Source organism: Chiloscyllium plagiosum, unplaced genomic scaffold, assembly GCF_037043375.1.
Source record: "Chiloscyllium plagiosum isolate Xiang-an unplaced genomic scaffold, Cpla_swu_hap1 HiC_scaffold_27, whole genome shotgun sequence".
In the NCBI taxonomy this organism is placed as follows: Eukaryota; Metazoa; Chordata; class Chondrichthyes; order Orectolobiformes; family Hemiscylliidae; genus Chiloscyllium; species Chiloscyllium plagiosum.
The window spans coordinates 80885062-80903953 of record NW_028270165.1 but is presented as its reverse complement, the minus strand read 5'-3'; the positions used below and the strand labels follow the sequence as shown (position 1 = coordinate 80903953).

At 46.3% G+C, this 18892-nt stretch overlaps 1 long non-coding RNA gene across 1 annotated transcript; it reads right to left on the bottom strand.

Annotated features, from left to right (window-relative positions):
- Positions 1-8070: 8070 nt before the first annotated feature.
- On the bottom strand, positions 8071-18453 carry LOC148144680 (uncharacterized). The gene is made up of 3 exons (XR_015751575.1): positions 18170-18453; positions 12504-12608; positions 8071-8918 (listed from the first exon to the last, which is right to left on the bottom strand). It is a non-coding gene; the product is annotated as an uncharacterized LOC148144680 (long non-coding RNA).
- Positions 18454-18892: the final 439 nt, after the last annotated feature.

The following is an 18892-nucleotide window of genomic DNA, read 5'->3' as shown; positions in this document are numbered from 1 at the left end:
GGGGGGGGGCAGAGTCACTCGAGCCACCACATGTAAAGGAGGGGCAGAGATAATGGAAAATGTAAAATTATGTCCCTTACGAGAGGTTCCGATTGGGGAAGGTACAATCGGATATGTAAACGCTCCCCTAACAAGCAGTGAAGTTAGGGTCTTTACAAAGGAAATGAAAAGTTTAATAGAGGATCCGGTTGGACGAGCCGAATAATTAGAGCAATTCCTAGGGCCTAATTTATATACCTGGGGAGAACTGATGGCAATTTTAGGAACATTATTTTCAGGGGAAGAACGAGGTATGATTAGGAGAGCAGCTTTATAGGAATTGGAAAAGAGGCACCCAGTTGGGGAAGAAGGGGCCCCAGCAGAACAGAAATTCCCAAATGTTGACCCTCATTTGGAAAATAATGACAGAGAAGATAGGGAGTCAATGCGGGATCTATGAGAAATGGGAATATTAGGAATTAAAGAGGTGGCACCAAGATCATAAAACTTTGTTAAGGCCTTTGAAGTACGACAAGAGAAGGATGGAACCACTTCTGCATTTCTTAAAAGGCTCAAGGAGGCCACAAGGAAGTGTTTGGGAATGGATCCCGATAATCAGATAGCACAGGGACTCTTAAAGGTCCAGTTTGTAACGAAATCATGGCCGGACATACAAAAGAAATTACAGAAATTAGATGGATGGAGTGAAAGACAGATGGAAGAGCTGTTACGTGAGGCACAGAAAGTGTATGTAAAAAGGGAAGACGAGAAGCAGAAACAGAAAGCCAAAATGATGGTGGAGGCAGTAGAAGAAATAACAAAAAGGAGACTGGGGTCAAGGGCTAACAGGAAGGGTACGGGAGGACACGAAAGACAAGGGTCAGATACCTGGGAAAGGAGGCAACAAACCAGAGATAACCACTCTGTTTGTTCTAGCCCTCAGCTTCCACCCTAGCTCCCTGAAATCCTGCCTTGCCTCCCTATTCCTCATTTTTTTGTGGTTAGCACTGCTGCCTCACAGCACCAGAGTCCCCGGTTCAATTCCCTACCCCCCCCCCCCCCCCCCCGTGCCGCGTCTGCGTGGGTTTCCTCCCATAGTTCAAAGACGTGCAGGTTAAGGTGAATTGGCCAAGCTAAATTGCTCCGTAGTGTTTGGTGACGGGGAATGGGGCTGGGTGTTTTGCTCTTCGACGGGTCGGTGTGGATTTGTTGGCCCGAAGGGCCTGTTTCCACACTGGAGGGAATCTGATCTAAAGTTCTGGAATTTATATATTGAGGAACTGAAACCTGCAACCCATTCTAAAAGCAAAGCAGCGGTCCAGGTTTGTTCCAAATATTGCATTGGTTGCATGACACTGTGATGTTTTGGTATTAATTCTGTGTCTTATGATCCTGCAGCACAGCTACCGGCAGAAGAAGCAGCGCTCCAGAAGCCAGTGCTTCCAAATACACCTGGGTGGGCGGGGTTTACCCTGGGGGCGGGGCTTACGATCTGCGTTCTGAAGGGGCGGGGCTTACGCGTCGCCTTGGCGGAGGAGGGGGCGGGACCAGGGCCAGGGGGCGTGGCCATCCCGAAGACGGAAGTGTGCCCGCGGCCTGTTTCCTCCGCTGGAGCTTCGGCTGCAGCAAGTAAGGTAAAGCTTTATCAATATTTCTTTTTACAGAGTTTGTATTTAATAACCAGTAATGGCTACTCAATATCATCATAAAGTCCCAAAATGCAATTCATTTCAATCCATAGCAGATCAGCACTAAGAGTTAATTTTCTACGGGATTCAACAGCCTCAGCACTAAAATGGTCTCACAAGGGAACGGCTGTGAATGTTATCACTTCGTGTCCTGTTCACACAGATTCACCGATGCTGAGGCAAACGTTCTTAATTGCCTCACAGCATCCTGTTATCACTTGGTGAGCCCAGGTGTCCCTATCTTTAAGTTCTCTCCTCTTTCTGAGCCTTCCTGCCTGTTTATTTTCTAGTGCAGTAAATGTATTCAACAATTCAGCATTACATTTTAGTCTGAATGTTTAAAGGCAAGTTTTAAGACTATATACTTTCTCACCCAGATGCCCACACCCTCATTCCTCCCTTTGATTGCACTGCGATCACTGAAAGAGAAGGCTAATCCAAACGAATGCCCTTCAAGGTGGTCCAGCCATCAACATCCTGTAGAGCAACACCACCATCTTCGCAGCTCATCTGGTCATATTTATCATTGTCATCGACACGTGTGGGTGAGCCATCGGATCGCAAAAGGAGCATCTTCTGGGGCAAATCTATATCACTAAGGGACCTCATAAGCCTAGCAATTAAATACCCAACAATACCAATACCGACAAACAAACATAGCTAAATTGATAAGCCAATTGTACCATGAGCCCAATCTGCAGTTTCCCCAACTGGTCCCTTCAGTCATTCTGTCAAGGAATGCCTGGATCTCTTCTTGTATCTGAGGAATATTGCCAGTGAGATCGGGAATGCCCATAGTGCATTTATCTTGGACAATGGTGCAGACCTCACCCTCCCGGGCGAGTATATAGTCTAAGGCATACCGATTCTGCACAGAGTAAAGACACAGGTCTGATAATCCCAGTTTACTCTGTTCCAGAGCCTCTTTAGTCTGATTTCCGCGAATGGTCAGGCCGCAAAAGAGGGAATTGCGGTTCTTTTAACTTGTCACTCCTGCCGATCCTTCCAACCTCGGGGTACTCTGGATTCCCCAGCCTATTGGGTGTCCTGTATTGTCACCCAGTCCCTTGGGATCCTTCCAGTTGGAGCAAGGTTGGCTGACACCGACCGCTGCATCCTCCTCAGATGGAGGTTCTATCGACTTGTCCACTGGCCAGGACAAGGTACTGTTGTGGGAACAAGGGCTCCGATGGTGACCTTATGAGGAACATCTTTGCCATCCAGGACAAGGAAATTGGTAGCTTTACCTTTACCTTAAGAAATAATAGCTGGAAATGTGTTGCTGGAAAAGCGCAGCAGGTCAGGCAGCATCCAGGGAACAGGAGAATCGACGTTTCGGGCATAAGCCCTTCTTCAGGAATGCCCGAAACGTCGATTCTCCTGTTCCCTGGATGCTGCCTGACCTGCTGCGCTTTTCCAGCAACACATTTCCAGCTCTGATCTCCAGCATCTGCAGACCTCACTTTCTCCTTAAGAAATAATAGTCTGGTTTGGTGTATATTAGGGAGAGTTTGTCAAAGTAGGTTACTGAAATGTTACAGCAGGGGGTCTGGTCAGATCTACAGGAGTAAAGGGTCGACGTTTTAGATTAGATTAGATTAGATTACTTACAGTGTGGAAACAGTGATGAATAGATTGGAATTGGAGACTGGGGACAGGCAAGTAAGTCATCTCCCGATAGAGAGGAGTAACATACTACTGCCTCTGGGGTGAATAGCGTTCTGTGGGCCTGTATAAATACGTTGTTTGTGGATTGAGGAGTTTCCCCTATCAGTCCACACCACCCTGCCGAAGCGCAACCCACCCATACCCCTACACATCTACCCCTTACCGAACACTATGGGCAATTTACCATGGCCACTTCACCTGACCTGCACTTCTTTGGACCGTGGAAGGAAACCGGAGCACCCGGAGGAAACCCACGCAGACACGGGGAGAATGTGCAAACTCCACACAGTCTCCTCACAGCCTGAGGCGGAAATTGAACCCGGGTCTCTGGCGCTGTGAGGCAGCAGTGCTAACCACCGTGCCACCGTGCCGTCCACGGTGGCACAGAGGAGTCGCTTGAGCGTTGTAAAAATGGGCCAAGGGATTCGAGCACTCGCACTGTATGGGAGACAATGGTCTTCAGAATGCTGTTCACATTGGGCTCTCCCTTAGCTCTATTGTACATGGTCTTGGTGACAGTATCAGATTCTGAAAAGAGAAAAGGCCTATAAATGCACAAGGGAAGGGTTCCGTTCCAGGTCCATGTGCCGCATAAGGCCTGCTGTACCCCAGCCAGTGTTAGACCAGCTGTTTGTATACACAGACCCGAGGTATTGGAAAGTGATATTTCTCTTCACGGGGTCGACAGTAGGAAGTCTGATGAATAGATTGGAATCGGGGACTGGGGACGGGGCAAGTAAGTCTTCTCCCGATAGAGAGGAGTAACATACTACTGCCTCTGGGGTGAAGAGCGTTCTGTGGGCCTGTATAAATAAGTTGTTTGTGGATTGAGGAGTTTCCCCTATCAGGCTTCCCTTTTCTCGAGTCGGCCCGTCCTACAAAAAGGGATAATGTTCCTGGGCATATTTACCATAATAACAGGGTTGATCATTTTTATCTTCATGAGGCTTGCGTCTGCAGGTAAAATTAAAAAAACATGGTAACGACATGATAACTCTCACTGATTTCTGCTGTCCAGATGGACCATTTGGTCTTTCTGATGTAAGAGTCCATTGCAATAATCAATCTTCATCACGTTCCACACGTCAAGGGCGTCTGGTCCGGTGCACTGGACGACATCTCCTCAGCATGGGTGGTGGATAATCTCTGATCATTCCTGGTCGCATCCATAGTTAGTGGCTTTCCCCATCAGGATGTTGTACGTGATCAGAAAGGTGAGGAGATAAGCGATCCCCAAATGTCCCTCCTCTTAGTTCAAGTATCTGTAATAAGATTAACATTAGAACAACAGCAAAATTCAAAACCCAACTGGACAGGGTCCACTCCTTTTGTTGAGATCCAGGATTCTCTCCTCCTCTTCCCCCCTTTTGATTGGTGCGGTCAATCAATTTACAACGGTGCAGTTGGACCCAAGCTGAGCACCCAGCGACTGTGACCGCAGTAGGGGTGGGAAGTAAAACATGGAAGGGGCCATCAACGAGGTTGGAGACCTTTGCCAGTCCAGTTCTTGACGAGCACCAACGAACCAGGTTCTACCCATGACAAGGCTGAAAGGGAGGGAACATTGCTGTAGGCCACACGCTCCTGGGAGTGAAAGGCACGCATAACATTAGTTAGAGCAAAAACATAACCAATCATTGCTTCGGTCATGTGGTGGACGTGGACTGAGAAGGGTGCCGAATCGTTCCAAGGGTACGGAGGCGGTGATCAGAGAGACTGTCAGCTGGAGACAGTCATGTCTTGCCCGCAGATATGGATCGCATCTGGAATAAGGCCACAGGGATTAGCATAACCAGGAGAGGCCAGACTCGGCCATTAATTTGGCAAGTTTAGTCTTGAGTCTGGTTAAAACATTCAACAAGGCCGGCAGCCTGAGGATAAGCTCCATGCAGTTGCTGACAAATACAAAGCTGGGAACAGAGTTCTCCGTTAATATTACCTACAAAGTGTGGTCCATTGTCCGAGCTAATGCACGCAGGTATACTGAAGCAGGGAATTATTTCCTTCAACAAAATCTTCACCACAGTCTCAGCAGTAGCATGAAGAGGAGGGAAGGTTTCAATCCACTTACAAAAGACATCAACAATAAGCAAAACACATTTATAGCAACTCAACTCATTTCTCCAACTCAATGAAGTCCAGTTGAAGTGTCTCCAAGGGACCTCCAGCAAGGGAGGTCTCGTAGAGATACTTGAACTAAGAGGTGGGGGATCGTCTACCCATGGACCTGTTTGATCACGTACAACATCCTGATCGGGAAAGCCACTGACTGAGTATCGATGTGATCTGGAATGATCTGAGATTATCCTGATGTCATCTGGTGCACCAGACCAGACGCTTTCAACGTGAAGTCGCTTGAGCGATGAAGTGGTGGGTGCTGATACGATGACAAGTTAAAAGGCCCCTGGATGGGCATATGAATATGAAGGGTTCAGTTGGGTCAGGGCCAAGTGATGGCAAATGCGACTGGAGTCAGAGATGTACAGCACAGAAACAGACCCTTCGGTCCAACCCGTCCTTGCTGACATGATAGCCAACCCAATTTAGTCCCAGCTGCCAGCACCCGGCCCATATAGGTGCCAAGTGATGGCAAACGTAACTAGATTAATTTAGGATATCTGGGCAGGTTGGACCAAAGGGTCAGTTTCCGTGCTGTGTGACTCTAATTGTCTTCAGTGGAAGCAGAAGTGTGGTTGTGAAGGCTGGACTTTCAGAGCATGTTTTGCCCTGACTGGGAGCATAAGAGTTTGACTGAAGTGTGTCGGTGTTAATGCCTTGATGTCTCATTTTACTCCCACCTTCCCAGGGTCGTTAACCATTTTGTGTCTGGTCCTTCCTCAAGAAGCTGCGTTGCAGGTTCACCCTGAATTGACACTTTTTTTTTGCTTCCCTCAATCAGACCTGCTCACTCTCAGCAGGATCCCAGTGTTGTTAAAGATATTAACTTTCAGGTGGAGGTATCCAAAATTCAGAGAGATGTCAGTCTTGACGTTTTTGCTTTTCTGCCCCTTTAAGATACTGAATCAGCACCTTCAGGAGAATTAGATAGAGCAGAGTGAGAACAGAGGGGGAAGAGGGTGTGGGAGTGCTTTCAATTTTGTGGAACAACAAAAGAAAAGAATATTCCACAAAATAGAATTGCTTGTTCTGAATTTCTACCCTGCACTGATAGTGATGACTTTTGTAATCTGTTTTTAACAGTGTATTTGAAGATCTGAAGACTGAAGCTTCAAAATCAACAGATGAAGGGCTGATGCCCGAAACAGTGACTCTCCTGCTCCTCAGATGCTTCCTGACCTGTTGTGCTTTTCCAGCGGCACACTTTTCGACACTGACTCTCCAGCGTCTGCAGTCCTCACTTTGACGTCAATGTCTGACAGTCACTCAATCCATCAGGACCGCACTGATTTTCAACTATGATTCTGTGAGAAGGAGCAAAGCGTTTTGTTTCCTGTTTGAGTACGTTTTCAGCATCAGTGGGACTGAATGAGAGACCTGACTGTTGCAGCGCACTGAGTGTTGAGCCTGACCAGTTTTACGGCCTGGGAAGAGGAATTTACGGTGGGGAGGGGCTCCACACGCATTTGTGTGTAACTGAAGCTTCGGCCATGGAGAAACCCGAGGAATCCAGCCCTGTGGAGAAACGATGGAAGTGTGGGACTGCAGGAAAAGCTTCTGTGTCCCATCTGTCCTGGAGACTCATCGGCGCAGCCACACCAGGGAGAGCCCGTTCCCCTGTCCCATCTGCGGGAAGGGCTTCAGCACTTCCTCCACCCTGCTAACCCACCAGCGGATCCACACTGGGGAGACGCCCTTCAGCTGCCCCGAGTGTGCAGGAAGGCCTTCAGCGATTCCTCCACCCTGCTGAGGCACCAGCGGGTCCACACGGGGGAGAGGCCCTTCAGTTGCCGCAGGTGCGGGAAGAGATTTACCCAGGCCTCCAACCTGCTGACCCTCCAGCGGGTCCACATAGGAGAGAGGCCCTTCAGCTGCCCCCTGTGCGGGAAGGGCTTCACCAGCTCTACCAACCTCCAGAGGCACCAGGGAGTTCATGTACCATCGCTGGGGGATTGAAGGCACGATGGTTGAGTGCCAGTATCGACTGGACTACCAACCCAGTTCCAGGGGCTCCCGGGTTTGAATCCCACTGCAGCAGATGGTGCGATACAGGGTATGGGTTGAAATTGCCGAGTGAGACAACACTTCCTCCAGGTTAAGGCTGTATCAAGGATCCAATTACAAAGGGACAACTTGGTGGTGACCAATAGTAAAGAAGTGAGGTAGGGGGGTGGTGGGGTAGCGTGTGCGTTTTGACCTTGAACTGTTTAAAAAGCAGCTACTTTTTCTCTGCCTTTTTGATGAGGGGGTTTGAAGCTGTAACAAAGTTGGATCTCAATAAAAGTTACCTGAAATTACCCCCGGCTCAGACTCTCATTGAAAGTTTTGAGCTCCAAGGTTTTTGTTTTAAAGCTGCTCATTTCTTTCAGCTTCCTGCACTAAGCTTCCAATGTGGCGTATCAGATGGATCAGTGAATGAGCAGCCAGTTTCGTTAGAAATTGTGAATTTTTCAGGAGTGCATAGTGTGTCATTTCATCGGCGTTGTAAAGTTTACTGGCAGCATTGGGAGGTGTGGGCTGTGCTCACTAGAAATGATGTGGAAGAGCCGGTGGTGGACTCGCCTGGATGAAGTTAAAAATCACACAACACCAGGTTATAGTCCAACAGGTTTATTTGGAAGTGTGAGCTTTTGGAGCACTGCTGCTTCATCGGGTAGCTGTAGAGGAGGATCATAAGACACAGATTTTATAGCAAAAGATCACAGTGTCATGCAACTGATAGCAATCTTGGTTTGTTCAATATATCCTGTTAAGTCTTTCACCTTTTAGAATGCGTTGCAGGTTTCAGTTCATTAATATGTAAATCCCAGAACATCTTTTGATTCACATTCTCAAGATGACTGAAGTTTTTTTTAAAAAAAAAGTGACAACTCAGCCCAGACAGCCCCGATAAAGGTGTGAGGTTCGAGTCTGTCAATGTCCCAATTTTGAATCAGACTGGTTCTATTTCCAAAGTAGGAATTTATAAAATATTACATGGATTGACTGCCTGCAGACTGTGCACTTTTTGAGCAAAATTGAATGTATCTGCAAACATAATTCTGCCAATACAAATTTGCCCAAAAAGTGATATGTGAGTTTATGCATGAGTGCACATAAGAGTGTGATGGAGTATATGCCTGTGAGTGTGTTGGGAGTGTATGTGTGCGTGTCTGAGAGCGCACGTGTGTATGAGTGAGGTATGAATAAAAGCAAGGGCTTGCATTTTGCTAAAGCAAGGACAGTCAGGACTTGTACAGTTAATGGTAGGGCCCTGTGTCATGCTGTAAGAGAGAGACATGGTGGGGTTCAGGTACACAGTTCTTTCAAAGTTGCTTCACTGCGAGACAGGGTGGTTAAGAAGGCATTTGGCATACTTGCCTTCATTGTTCACCACATTGAGTAAAGGAGTTGGGACATCATGTTGAGGTTGTACAGGATGTTGGTGAGGCCACTTTCAGAGTACTGAGTATGGTTCTCGTGTCCCTGTAATAGGAAGAATACTATTAGAGAGGGTTCGGTAAAGATTTACCAGGATGTTGCCAGGACTGGAGGGTTTGAGTTATAATGAGAGGCTGGGACTTTTTTCACTGGAGCACAGGAGGTTGGGGGGGGGGGGGGGGTGACATTATTGAGATTGATAAAATCATGAGGAGTGGAGGTAAGGTGAATAGCAAAGGCTCTTCCTTAGCGTTGGGGAGCTCAAGACTAGGGGGGATATTTCTTTAAAGTGAGAGGAGAGAGATTTAAAAGGAACCCGAGGGGCAACGTTTTGACAGAGGGCGGTTTACACGTGGAATGAACTTGTTGAGGATGTGGTCAATGCAGGTACGTTTACAAAGTCTAAACGACATTTGGATGGGTACATGAATAGAAAGGTTTAGAGGGATTTGGGCCAAACGCAGGCAAGTGAGGCTAGTTTAGTTTGGGAACCCTGGTCGCCATGGATGAGTTGGACCAAAGGGTCTATTTCTGTGCTGTCTACCTCTCTGAACCAGAAGTGATCTTATTGAAACCAGTAGAATTCTGAAAGGGGCTTGACAGGATAGATGCAGATAAACGCTCCTTTGTGGTGGGAGTCATAGAATCCCAACAATGTGGAAACAGGCCATTCAGCCCATCTATTCCACACTGGCCCTGTGAACAGCATCCCACACATACCCACCCCCTTACTCCATATTTCCCATGGCCAATCCACCCTCAGTTTCACATCCCTGGTCACTATGGGTAATTTAGCACAGCCTATCCACCCTGACCTCTACACCCTAATCTATAAATTAACTTCTCAAAAATGTAATTTAAATGTCAAGTTTTTCTCTAAGAAAAATGTTAGTCTGACAACATTCGGGTGCAGACAGAATTCACACTTATTGTTAGAAAAGCCCTGCATTTGAATGACATTCTTGAGAAGGTAACAAAAAAGAAGTTCTGGGATTAACAAACCAAAGAGCAGAAACCTATTCTAAAAGATGAAGGATTTAATCTAAAATTGTTTGATATGTCACATTTCCATGACCCTAGACTCCTTTGGATATAAATTATGATCATGATCTCATTCTCCACAATTACCTAATGAAGGAGCGGCACTCCAAAAGCTAGTGCTTCCAAACAAACCTGCTGGATTATAACCTGGTGGTGTGTGATGTTTAACTTTGTCCGTGGGAAACACATGAGTTGTGGGTCTGGTAAGAGTTCTTATTTTGTGATCTATTCCAAGTGAAATTTCTCCTCTGCACAGGCACGGGTGAACAGTTTGTTTTAGTGCTTTGTGCGAGATCGGGCTAGCAGCTTTTAAATCCTTATGTTAAACAGTTCAAGTAAACTGTCAATCAGCAATTATATTCCAAGAGTGATACTTCCAGCTCTGGTAATCCTGTTGCATCAACAGAGAGGGAGAGGATGTCACATCTAAAGAGCAGACAGAAAAGTTACTTCGCTTGTTGAGTCGGTTCCTCACTCAGATGAGACTGGATACTGCTTTTATTGGATCATAAATAAATGCTACAATGGAACACCTTAAATTCAAGGAATTTTGAAAGGGCAAACGAACAGTAACTTTGAACAGAAATGTTCTTCCATTTCCAACCTTGGTGAGCCAAATGAAGCATTTTTACTGATAGCTCCATAATCATGTTCCTGCTGGATTTTTTTCAGGGCAAACAATTTCTGGTGGGAGAAATTCTGCATCCTGGGAAGGCGGGGAAATGAGAAAAAAAGCTGTTGAAAGCTTTGAACTGTGGGCCCATGAGCTCTCGTGGGAGCAGTGCATTTGCCAAAAACATTTCGGAGGAATTCTGTTTACCTGTTGGACTGAAAATAGTTTCCCCACTGAACGTTAAACAGGTATTGAGAACATTGTGCATTATAGAGTGTGTTCCTGAGGACTGGAGGAGGATTGAACTTGCCAACGTGAACCACACTTTGCAGGGAGAGGAAATTTCTCTGGATGGAATAGGTTGATGGAAGTCAACAATTGTCAGATTATTTCATGAAAATAACAGCTGGTATGGGGATCCCAGAAGAGGGGCGTCTGTAATGAGCACACAGAAACAAACCCTTCAGTCCAGGCCAACCAGATATCCTAAATTAATCTAATGACCCATTTGCCAGCATTTGGCCCATATCCCTCTGAATTCTTCCTATTCATGTCCCCATCCAGATGCATTTTTTTCTTCAGAGAATACTTGGGTGAGAGCCAAGATATGCAATATCTCAATGTATAATAATGAAGCAGCTCATTTATTCTGAAATTATTTCAATTAGTTGGTCAATTGCCAAATAATAGCTGCATAACTGTCGTCAATATTGATACCCAGGAAAGCTATTTTGTTTAGTATATTTCCTTTGTAAAGATCTTATCCAAATTATAAAATGAATGTATTTTCATATGAAATAAAATTTGCAGTGTTTTATTCAATGGTTGAAAGTAACTTTGCACTTAATTGCTCCATTTGGGTTTAAACATTGTGACTTAGATAAAAGTGATCTTTGCTGGGGGCATCTGAAGCTGTAACAATGTTGGGACACAATAAAGGTTACCTGAACGTTCTGCCTGACTCAGACTCTCATTGAAAGCTTAGAGCTCCAAGTGATTTTTGTTTTAAAGCTGCTCATTTCTTGCAGCCTCCTGTACTAAGTTTCCAATGTTGTGTATCAGATGGAGCAGTGACTGAGTAGCTGGTTTCGTTAGAAGTTTAAATTTTTCGGGAGTGCAGGCACTGCATCGTTTCATCGGCAGTTTACTGGCAGCACTGGGAAGTATGGGTTGTGTTCATTAGAAAGGAGGTGGAGATGCTGCTGTTAGACGAGGTGGGACAAGGTTTAAAAATCACAACACCGGGTTATAGTCCAACAGGTTTATTTGGAAGCACTAGCTTTCGGAGTGCTGCTCCTTCATCGGGTAGCTGTGGAGCAGGATCATAAGACACAGAGTTAAGAGCAAAAGATCAGTGTCATGCAACTGATATGATATATTGACAAATGTAGATTGCTGTTAAGTCTTTCATCATCTTTTAGAATGGGTTGCAGGTTTTATTTCATTAATGTGTACATCGCAGAACTATTATTAAGTCGTATTCTCAAGATCACTTAAGGTTTTTTTTAAAAACAGGTGACAGCTCAGCCCAGACAATGCATGAAAGGTGAGTCAGTATCCCAATCTTAAATCAGACTGGTTCTATTTCCAAACTAGGAATTTATAAAATATTATATGGACTGACTACCTGCATGTTGTGCGCTTTTTGTGCAAAATTGAATATATCTGTAAATATTATTCTGCAAATGCACCCCATCGTTATATGTGTGTGTGCGCGTGTGTGTGTACACATGCTTTGTAAATGGAGTGTGATGGAGGAGAAGCCTGTGAGAGGGTGTGTACACATCTGAGAGAGAGCGTACGTATGAGAGAGGTATAGATAAAAGTGAGGGGTTGCATTTCCCTAAAATAAGGGCAGGACTTGTACAGAGGGATATGGGGGGGGGGGAAAGAGAGGGAGGGGTTCAGGTACATACTTCATTGAAAGTTGCATCACTGGTTGGAAGGGTGCTTCACAAGGCATTCAGCCCACTTACCTTATTTGTTCACACCATTGAATAAAGGAGTTGGGACATCATTTAGAAGTTATACAGTATGTTGGTGAAGCCACTTGTAGAGTACTGAGAACGCTTCTGGTGGCCCTGTAATAGGAAGAATACTATTACAGAGGGTTCAGTAAAGATTTACCAGGATGTTGCCAGGACTGGAGGGTTTGAGTTATAAGGAGAGGCTGAGACTCTCTTCACTGGAGCACAGGAGGTTGAGGGGTGACCTCATTGAGATTGATATAATCATGAGGGTTCTAGGTAACATGAGCATCAGAAATAGCGAGGACCCTGCACGGTTATGTCAAGTGACTGGGGGGGGGGTTGAAATTGTGGCATTTGGACATTTTAAATCCATCAGGAACAGCATCTCCATAGAGCATACTGTGCATGTCAGGTGAGGTGCCAGAAGACTGGAGGTTGGCTAATGTGGTGCCACTGTTTAAGAAGGGTGGTAAGGACAAGCCAGGGAACGTTAGACCAGTGAGCCTGACATCAGTGGTGGGCACATTGTTGGAGGGAATCCTGAGGGACAGGATGTACATGTATTTGAAAAGGCAAGGACTGATTAGGGATAGTCAACATGGCTTTTTGTGTGGGAAGTCATGTCTCACAAACTTGATTGAGTTTTTTGAGGAAGTAACAAAGAGGATTGAGGAAGGCAGAGCAGTAATGTGATCTATATGGACTTCAGTAAGGCGTTTGACAAGGTTCCCCATGGGAAACTGATTAGCAAGGTGAGATCTCAAGGAATACAGAGAGAACTAGCCATTTGGATACAGAACTGGCTCAAAGGTAGAAGACAGAGGGTGGTGGTGTAGGGTTGTTTTTCAGACTGGAAGTCTGCGACCAGTGGAGTGCCACAAGGATCGGTGCTCGGTCCTCTATTTTTGTCATTTACATAAATGATTTGGATGCGAGCATAAGAGGTACAGTTAGAGGGAGAGGCTGAACAGGCTGGGGCTGTTTTCCCTGGAGTGTCAGAGGCTGAGGGGTGACCTTATAAAGATTTACAAAATTATGAGGGGCATGGACAAGATAAATAGACAAAGTTTTTTCCCTTGGGTTGGGGAGTCCAGAACTAGAGGACATAGGTTTAGGGTGAGAGGGGAAAGATATAAAAGAGACCTACAGATCAATGTTTTCACACAGAGGGTGGTACGTGTATGCAATGAGCTGCCAGAGGAAGTGGTGGAGGCTGGTACGAATGCAACAATTAAGAGGCATTTGAATGGGTATATGAATAGGAAAGGTTTGGAGGGATGTGGGCCAGGTGTTGAGGGGCGGGACTAGATTGGGTTGGGATATCTGGTCAGCATGGACGGGTTGGACCGAAGGGTCTGTTTCCATGCTGTACACTTCTGACTCTTTGCTGGTTCAGCAAAAGCCGCGCATGCTCTGTCTACAGAAACAGTGCAAACCCTTCTTCAAATGGACCAATGAGAAGCCAGACAAGGAGCCTGGTCCTCCTGCCAATCAGAACTCCCCAATTGTCTGAATGCGGAAGATGGACCATCAGGTTCTGAAGCTGCTGCTTCTCTCCAAATGAAGATCGAGCTTCACCTCAGACTGCAACTTCCTTCCTCTATCCGCCATCTGTGAGTACGGCACTGTCTTTACCATTTCATTTTTTCATTCTGGGGTTAAATTGTTGACTTGCAGCAACTGAAAAGAAAGCGAGTGAATCCAGGGAGGGGACAGAGTCAGGAAACGTTGGTCCAGGTCTGTGTCTCAATTGGCAAACGCACAGCAAATGCAGTCCCACAGTGTGAAGTTATAACCTCGGTTATGAAAAAATAACTGCCAAAAGGAGGTACGTTGTTCAAATGGTGACATATTGGGATGTGGAGAAAGTGAGGACTGCAGATGCTGGAGATGAGAGTCGAAAAGTGTGGCACTGGAAAAGCACAGGAGGTCAGACAGCATCCGAGGAGCAGGAGAATCGACATTTCAGGCACGAGCCCTTCCTCAGGAATGATGTGTGGATGTAAAAAGTGGCCTCAGCATCCTTCCACACCAGTCACTGCCAGTTGTCAGACGGATGCAGCAAGCAATCAGCAAGGCAAGAGGTATATTAGCAAGAGGAATTGATTTCAGAAGTAGGGATGTCTTCCTGCAGTTAGGGGGTCATTGAATATATTCAAGGCTGAGTTCATCTGATTTTGGAACAACCATGAAGTGGATGTTTATGGGGGAAGGCAAGTAAAATGGTTTTAAGACCAGTACAGAACAGTTAGAGTCATACAGCACAGAACAGACCCTTTAGCCCAACTAGTCCATGCTGACTATATTCACAAACTAAACTAGTCCCACCTGCCTGTGTTTGGCCCATATTCCTCTGAACCTTTCCTATTCATGTACTTATCCAAATGTCTTTTAAACGTTGTTACACAACCAGCATCCACTATTTCCTCTGGACAGTAGGATCCCACCTCTACTGCCTCCACTGGCGATGCATTCGAGGCGCCCACCACCCTGTGTAAAGAACTTTCCATTTATATCTCCCTCAAACCTTTCCCCCCTCACTTTGAACTCGTGACCCTGAGTAATTAAGTCTTCCCCTCTGGGAAAATAATTCTTCCTATCCACCCCTGTTTACACCCCTCATGGTTTTTAGGCCTCAATCAGGACCCCCCCATCAACCTCCTTATTTCCAATGAAAATAATCCTAATCTACTCAATCTCTCCTTATAGCTCGCGCTCTCCATAACAGGCAGCATCCTGGTGAACCTCCTCTGCACTCTCTCCAAAAGTATCCACATCCTTTTGGAAATCTGGCGACCGGAATTGTACGCAGTATTCCAAATGCGCAAACCAAAATCTTGTATAACTTTAACATGACCTGCCAGCTCTTTTACTCAATCCGTCTGATGATGGAACGCGTGTTGTATACTGCCTTGACCACTCTACTGACATGCGTTGCCACTTCAGAGAACAATAGACCTGAACACACAGATCTCTCTGTACATCAATTTCCCCTAGGACCTTTCCATTTACTGTACAGCTCGCTCTTGAATTGCATCTTCCAAAATGCATCACCTCGCATTTGTCTGGATTGAACTCCATCTGCCATTTCTCTTCCCAATACTCCAATCTACATTCTGCTGTATCGTCTGACAGTCCCCTTCACTATCTGATATTCCATCAATCTGAATGTCATCTGCAAACTTGCTAATGAGGCACCCAATACCTTCACCTTTCAACCTCCTGTGCTCCAGTGAAAAAAGTCCCAGCCTACCCACCAATAGGTGTGAATTCTGTCTGGGTCCCAATGTCGAGTCAGCCTGACATTTTTTGATAGAAAAGCTCTGCATTTAAATTACGTTCTTGAGAAAGTTACTGAAAACAGGTTCTGGGATTAACATACCAAAGAACAGAACCCCATTCTAAAAGATGAAAGATTTAATCTAAATTGTTTAATGTATCACATCTCCATGAACTGGACTCTATTGGCTATAAATAGTCTAATCATGATCTTATTCCCCACAACCACCTGAAGCAGCAGCAGCAGCACTTCAGAGTGCCAGAGATCCGGGTTCAATTCCCACCTCGGGCAACTGTCAGTGTGGAGTTTGCACATTTTCCCAGTGTCTGCGTGGGTTTCCTCCCACAGTCCAAAGATGTGCAGGTTAGGTGAAGTGGCCACGCTAATTTGCCTGTAGTGTTAGGTGAAGGGGTAAATGTTGGGGAATGGGTCTGGGTGGGTTGCTCTTCGAAGGGTCGGTTTGGGCTGAAGGGCCTGTTTCCACACTAAGTAATAAAATCTAAAATAAATCTAATCGCTCCGAAAGCTAGGGCTTCCAAACAAACCACGTTATGGCAACGGCGGGAGGTGTGCATTATATTCACTAAAAACAGTTAAGCAGTTAGATAACACGTTCGAGTGGGAAGTGTGTATAACATGATCTCACAACTTCTATACTCAATGCTATGAGCAATGAAGGAAAGCAAACCAAACGCCGCCTTCACTACTCTGTCCACCTGAGACTCCAGCACTCCAAGGTCTCTTTATTCTGCAACACTCCCCTTAACTGTGTCAGTCCTGCCTGGATCGCTTGACCAAAATGCAAATCTCTGATTTCTCTAAATTAAACTCCAACTGATACTCCTCGGTTCATCAGCCGATTCCATAAATTCCAATTTATAGTGAACTCTTTCCTCTCTTATTCCCTGGAAGCTAAAAATCTCCATCCCACACTCACTCCCTCCATTTTCACTTTGCTTATAGCAGAAGAATGTAACTGAGAAACTTATCAGCCACGATTGAATGGAATGAGCAGACCTGGTGGCCTAATTTCTGCTCCTACGTCTTGTGGACTCTTGCTGTCCTGGACACCGAGAGAATTGGGACCAGCATTGAACCGATCATGACTGGATATGGATCTACCTGCATCTAGGTGGATGGGCTGGAACTTTTTCACTGGCGCATAGGAGGTGGAGATGTGACCTTATCAAGGTTTATAAAATCATGAGGGGAGAGATGAGGTGAACGACGGGTGTCCTTCCCCTAGGGTTGGGGTTTCAAGATTAGGGGGCAAATTTTGATGGTGACAGGAGAAAGATTTTAAAAAGACTTGAAGGGCACAATTTTTTTTATACAAAGTGGTGCACATGCGGACTAAATGTCTAGAGGAAGTGATGGATGCAGGTACAGTAACGACGTTTAAAAGACATTTGGATAAGTTCATGAATATGAAAGGTTTGGAGGGATATGGGCCAAAACACTGGCAGGTGGGACTGGTTTAGTTTGAGAACATAGTCAGCATGGACTAGTTGGACTGAAGGCTCTGTAACTCGGTCCTATACTAGTCTTAAAACCATTTTCTTGCCTTCCCCATAAACATTCACATAAAAATCAGATGAACTCAGCCTTGAATATATTCAATGACCCCCTAACTGAAGGAAGAAATCCCCACTTCTGAACTTAATTCCTCTTGCTAATACACCACTTGCCTTGCTCATTGCCTGCTGCACCTGTCTGACAACTGGCACAGAAGGACACTGATGCCCCTCTGAACATCCACGCATCATTCCTGATGAAGGGCTCGTGCCCAAAACTTCGACTGTCCTACTGCTCGGATGCTGCTTGACCTGCTGTGCTTTGCCAATTGTGGTCTTCTCTACATCGGGGAAAGCGAGCGTAAACTTGGGAAACGGTTTGCTGAGCATTCCAGCTGGGTCCGCAGAGGCTGAGCGGACTTCCCATTTTAATGCCCCTTCCCACTCCCCTTCTGACATGACTATCTTTGGCTTCCTCCATTACCACAACAAACCAAACCACAAATTGGAGGAACAAAACCTCCATCTTCTGTCTGAGCAGTCAACAGCCCGGAGGACTCAACACTGAGTTCTCCAGACCCACAGCAGTGTGGTTGAGGGCAAACAGCACAAGGATTAAACAAACAGTGAGGGGTAAACAGCACAAGGATTAAACACACAGTGAGGGGCAAACAGCACAAGGATTAAACACACAGTGAGGGTAAACAGCACAAGGATTAAACACACAGTGAGGGGTAAACAGCACAAGGATTAAACAAACAGTGAGGGGGAAACAGCACAAGCCCCAGTAAAAGCAGATGGAAAGTGAGTGTAAAATATCACTATGACAGGACAGGCCCCACATTCCTTCCCCTCCGTCCCCCCACAACCTGCCTCACCTTTCACCTCCCGGGCCCAGTACCTTCCAGGTGGCCCCATAGTTGACACAGGGGCCGCCCCACGACCAGTAGAACTCCACCACCCAGGCGGCCGACGAGTTCCCAAGCAGGCCCTTAACCCCATCCGCCTCCAGAATGCTCACCGGCTCCTGCCTGCTATACAGCCGGCCGGTGTGGCCGTGACAGCAGCTGCGCCAGGAAGGCGGCGGTGCCCAGTGACGGGTGTCTGCCCCGGGCCGCACGGCGCCATTTTCCTAACGGCCGCCCTCCCGCCGCTTCCCCGCTCGAGCGACTTCTCCTCCCAACCGCCTTCGCCCCCGCGTGACGTCTGCACGGGGGGATGGGCGGGGCCGGGGGAGCCTCACCGTCACCAAGCAACAGCCACCTCGCGCTACAACTGCTCATTCACAAAAACAAACTCTCCTGTCTCGCTCTGCAGCTGCAGGGGGGACACTGCCACGTTTCCAGGAGCCCTGTCTACATTGGGAAAGCTCACGGCTCAATTTCAACAGATATTCCGACATCTAACGGAACGGCGTCATATCTAAAGGGGGCAATCTGCATTTTAAAGGGACACGGACATTTTAACGGGTATTTCTGCAAATAAAGAGGTTTAAATAGACGAGATTACATTTCAAAGGGATATGGGCACGTTCAAAGGGATATCTTCATATGTAAAGTGACGCAGTTATATCTAAATGAATCTACATTTCGAAGAGACGT